General features: G+C 36.8%; 1 long non-coding RNA gene across 1 annotated transcript in view; it reads left to right on the top strand.

The window, feature by feature from the left end:
- The first annotated feature begins 5,261 nt into the window (after positions 1-5,261).
- LOC121383961 overlaps positions 5,262-5,629 on the top strand; it is a 2,137-nt gene continuing 1,769 nt past the window's right edge. Inside the window, exon 1 of the long non-coding RNA XR_005959317.1 lies at positions 5,262-5,344. This is a non-coding gene — a long non-coding RNA (uncharacterized LOC121383961). The remainder of the gene's footprint in view (positions 5,345-5,629) is intronic.

Below are 5,629 nucleotides of genomic sequence, written 5' to 3'. Positions count from 1 at the left end.
TACAAATAATTTAATATTGGTTTATAAATACATGTATGCATTACTTAATTAGGTTCTAAACAAATTATTACGTAATTGGCATGTTTAAATGTTTAGCATTTTGGCATTCTGTCCCAGGTCGGGCCCCTGGCTATCCAGAGACGGGACCCGGAACAGACATGCTCGAAACCTTCCACTCCTCTCCGCATTTTGGCAAGACAATAGTCTTGTATATTTTTGTAATAAAAAACATGTTAGTGAAAAAAACAATATGCACGATACTACTTTTACTAATTAAATTGGTTATCAAAGTTGTAATAAATAATATAGGCTACATGTATATTGGATGAAATTATATACATGGCATAGCAGGTTGATGTCAAAGTAAATGATACTCAATTGGTCACAGGATCAGTTGCTATCATTTGGTTTTTTCTTTATCAAAGGTCATGGTATATGCTTTCTTGTCTATGGGAGTGCATATAAAATTTCCAGTTGCTGTTATTCATTACTGGCAGTTTGGTATGGAAGCAGGATCCCCCTCTCTCTCTCTCTCTCTCTCTCTCTCTCTCTCTCTCTCTCTCTCTCTCTCTCTCTCTCTCTCTCTCTCTCTCTCTCTCTCTCTGTGTGTGTGTGTGTGTGTGTGTGTGTGTGTATATATATATATATATATATATATATATATATATATATATATATGACCATAGACTATATGTGGGATACGAGTACAAATTGATTTTAATTAGCATTATGAATACTAACCTTTTGGAAACCTGAAAAAAAGCCCAATTTAATGTTCACCTATTTCAGAGTGATGGTGCTGCACCTGTCGCCTCGTTGTTTGTAACCGCGATGAGTTGTCTGCCCATACTATATGCCAGATTCCAGTGAGGGGGTCATGGACGCTATGATGATGTTAACACATCCTTGTGATGAAGCTGGAGATAACAAATATCTCCAGCTGATGTTCTTATTTAACTTTTAATATTTGTTTTATTTGTGTGGGTTTTTTAAAAACTCTGGATTGCTGTGATACACAGTATTTATAGTGTTGCTATGATACACCATCCTCTACACCTAAACTAACCAATCTGTCTTCTCTGTATTTTACTAATCTCAATGAACTCCTAATGGAAAACAATTTCAGTGGTCAAATTGATTAAACATTTGAAAAAATAACGGACAATATCTGCAGATATTTAAAAAAAAAAAAAAAAAAAATGTATGTAACAAATAAAAAATAGACAGTATATCTATTATTTGATTATGCAAAAATTGTTTAACATGCTGTTCTTCTGTATTAAAAATATAATAAACAATTTCTTTATGGTTTTAAAAATGAAATCACCAATGAAGCAGGTTCTCTGGGTTATCTGTCGAGACCAGTGTCAAAGAGGATAAAAGTTTGTTTTGTTTAACGACATCACTAGAGCAAATTGATTTATTAATCAAACCTGCTACATTTTTCCATCAGTAGCATCGTAGCTTTTATATGCACCATTCCAGACACGATAGCACATACCACAGCCTTTGATATACCAGTCATGGTACACTGGCTGGAATGAGAAATAGCCCAATGGGCCTATCAACGAGGATCGATCCCACAGTGACCGCGCATCAAGTGGGTGATTTACCACTGGGCTACGTCCCGCCCCTGTCGGAGAAAACATCAGGAGACTAATTCACAAAGCTCTCTTACGCAACATCGCATCATCTTTGCACGTTATTTTGGATTGCACTACGAGATCGCACACTTGCGATAGTTTAGTGAATTAAGGCCCCTGATGCTGACAAACGTTATTACCAACTGGCAACAAGAAATCTTTTGCCTGCACTAGACTGAGAACATAACCACGTCCGATGTACATACTTGTCATAAAGCATTGGTTGGTGTATGACCTACAACTCCATATTACAACTAGTGATGTATTTGGGCTAGGTATTAATTATTCATGATGATCATCTTCATGAATTTTTGAGTATCACACGCACATTGCAAATTCCATGCTCAAAAGGAAACGACAATTGGCACATCCACAATGCATTTTGCACACACACAGGCACGAACACACACCTACAACAATGTAAAAGCATAGTTAATATACATTGAATTTGAATGACAAAAGGTCGTAGTTCTGCTCATAGCCGACAAGGTTGTCACTGCTACAATGAAGCACTGCCATGTGCCACTCGCAAGAACGATAAATCTTCTTAACCTGTCTGCAAGAGGAGTGCCACTCAAGTCTGTTTCGACAAATGTATTTTAAAATGGTCTAGAAGACATAAAGCACCAAGACTAATAGAATCTATCACCGTTGTGAAGTATAGATAAGGCTATTCCAACCCGAGGGACAAAATGTTTTTTGTGAGGATTGAGGTTTACCGAGACCTTTAAAAAAAAATTTGGTCCCGAGGGTTGGAATTGACTTATCTATACCTCACAACGATGATCGATTCTTTTTTTTGCCCATTTAATTACAGTAACAAAATATTAATTTTGTAAGCTACGGTTTGTTTATTGTAGAACGATTCGTAGTGGCCTATACATTTCACCTGCAAACTCATTTAATCATACGCGGAAAAAATACAGTCCACCTTATGCAACGTAACAATAAATTTGAAAAAGTTGAAAATATTAATTTGTTTAAATATTTTTAAAACAATGATACAACGTGAAATGGCAAACAGAATTTTGAAAACCATGAGTTATGACGTCAATCGTCGTAAAACATGAGTTATGATGTCACGCGTATGTAGAAATCGTCTAGCCCTCGGGTCAGACAGATTTATCTAGCCCTCGGGTCGGACAGATTTATCTAGCCCTAGGGTCAGACAGATTTTTCTAGCAGCGTGCAAAAGCTGGATAACCATGTCCAGTGGGCTACAATGCATTAATAACTACAAGACGTTTTAGAGGCAAATGCATGTTGTTTATTAAATGACGAAGAAGTTAATTAAGAATATATTAAACCAAACGTTTAGCATAAAATAAACTAGATAATCTAGATTATCCTTTGAAAGTTTGCCTCTGATAAACTCTATTAATGTATAGATTCAATTATACAAGAGTGTAGTTTATTGTAATCTTATTTCATAAACAGAATATACTTGTATGTAGGGCATCATGCAACGTGCACTGTACTTGCAATGAGCTTAACAGTAATCTGCCTTTCAGAGATTAAAAATCTTGGGCCTAATTTACAAAGCCTGTTTTTCTTTCTAAACGCTGATGTTTAAGCATTGTAACTATTATACATGCAGGTCAAAGCTCTACACACGTGTAAGTCAAGAACAGTCTTTGTAAATTCGGCCATCTTTTATGTTTCTCTGTCACCATTTACACACTGCAATAAAACTTTTCTCCATGTTAAACTTTTCTTCATTCTTAAATAAATTAATTCAAGTCTTTGCCACAACACCCAATTGACAAGAAAATGAATGACTATCTCTGCAACAGATTCACAAGAACTAGCTTTCATAAACAGAGCAAATCACTCCTGAGGCAACATAAAGGACAACTCCTAGATAAAATCCATCAAGTTAGTACTGTCAGTTGCATCCCACCATGGGAACCACAATTGGACAATGTAAAAATCTGCATAGTGGTCCAACACCTCACCCCTGGAGAGGAACACAGTGAACCATACAAACGAGCCCTGACACTGGCCATGATTGATGAACAGTACCCAGAGACGTCATGGACACAGGTATATACTGATGGATCTGTAACAAATGCAGTGAAAAACGGAGGTGCTGGAATATACATCATGGAACCTATTGGCTACTGAGAGGAGGCACATTTTCCTACAGGGAAACACTGCACAAACTATGCTGTAGAGGTTGAGGCTCTCATTCATGCTGCCCACATCATCAGCACCAGAGGGGAGAACTGCTCACATGTCGTCTTCCTGACTGATGCTCTTTCTGCCCTCCAGGCTCTTGAAAACAACAAGCTTGGCAGACTTTCAGAAGTCCTACATCCTATCAGCAGTGTCAACCAAGTCGTGTAACAATGGACCAGGAAATAAAAATGCAGACAAACTCGCAAAACTGGGTGCAGCTAAAGAACAGGAGGATAATTGGGTGACATACGAAGAGATGAAATCCCATATTATTTCTCTCTATAGACCTCCCAAACAAACCAATGATTATTACCTGCTGTCCCGTTAGGAACAGGTCATCATTTTCCGACTAAGGACTGGACACAACAGGCTGAACCAGCATATGCATAAGAGGTTCAAGCAGGTACCTTCTTCCATGTGCTCCTGTGGAGAAGCAGAACAGACGGCCGAACATGTCATCCAAGACTGCATAAACCTACATCAGCTGAGGGAAACTACCTGGACATCTACAACAACTCTCCAGAAGAAGCTGTATGGTACAAGAAGTGATCTACAGAGAACAGTATCTTTCATAGTTACTGCTGGCCTCGACGTGTAGTCAAAAGGCAAACGAAAAGAAGAAGAAATACATTAGTCATATCCTCATAGTTGAGCTTGGGAATCATAATTTCCATAGAAAGATACTTGCCACTCTCAAATTTCAATAAGGTCCACAATTACGAATAAAATTAAATTAGGTACTACATTCCTTTAAAATAAAACAAAAGCAATATTTCTCATTTGCTTGGTTGAAAAGTCGCCCATTTGAATGCTTCTCATCACTCATCTGAAGTATTCTATGTGTCATTACCAAATTCTGATGCACCATATAAATGTATATTATTACAAATATTTTTTATATACAAAAAAAAAAGAAGAAAAAAAAGACCAATTAAACAGGATGTCCTTTTAAAACCGATAACTTTATTAAAGAATATGTTTATGACTGCATATCAAAATGTGAAACATATATATCAAAACATTATATTTTAAAACATATTAAAAACAACCTCAAAACATCACATATCTGCTCATGTTATGTAAATAACAAATGTTTATGGTTTCCTAAAAATGTGGATCTACCCATAAATGGCCATGGTGTTGATTATGTTTCAAAGTAGGAGGAAAGAAAGAAAGAAAGAAGTGTTTTATTTAACGACGCACTCAACACATTTTATTTATGGTTATATGGCGTCAGACATATGGTTAAGGACCACAAAGATTTTTTTAGAGGAAACCCGCTGTCGCCACATAGGCTACTCTTTTACGACAGGCAGCAAGGGATCTTTTATTTGCGCTTCCCACAGGCAGGATAGCACAAACCATGGCCTTTGTTGAACCAGTTATGGATCACTGGTCGGTGCAAGTGGTTTACACCTACCCATTGAGCCTTGCGGAGCAAAGTAGGAGGCTACTTGTCCAAAGAATGTAGCTGTAATTATAGTTAAAAAGTCCCTACAAAATGGAATTAATCTGTTATGAAGGTAGAACATTAAAGCTACCGTCCAAATACAAGCATAACTGCACTTTTAATTCATTCGCGAGTAAATTCATATCATCAAATGCTTACAAAAAATTCCAGGGATTGCAGCTTTAATCTGTAAAATGTTTTAGATGTAAGTCAGTATCATAATAACTAATGGCATGCTCCAGCTGATGACTATCGTGACAAGCCTGAGATAATATCAAAAGTAAATGGATAAATGAAGGACACTGTATTACATATATTTTAGAATTAGGAGATAACCATACTATTTGCAGGATCAAAT

This window comes from Gigantopelta aegis, chromosome 10 (assembly GCF_016097555.1).
Source record: "Gigantopelta aegis isolate Gae_Host chromosome 10, Gae_host_genome, whole genome shotgun sequence".
In the NCBI taxonomy this organism is placed as follows: Eukaryota; Metazoa; Mollusca; class Gastropoda; order Neomphalida; family Peltospiridae; genus Gigantopelta; species Gigantopelta aegis.
Note: the sequence above shows the minus strand (reverse complement) of the source record. Positions and strands in the feature narration are given on the sequence as shown.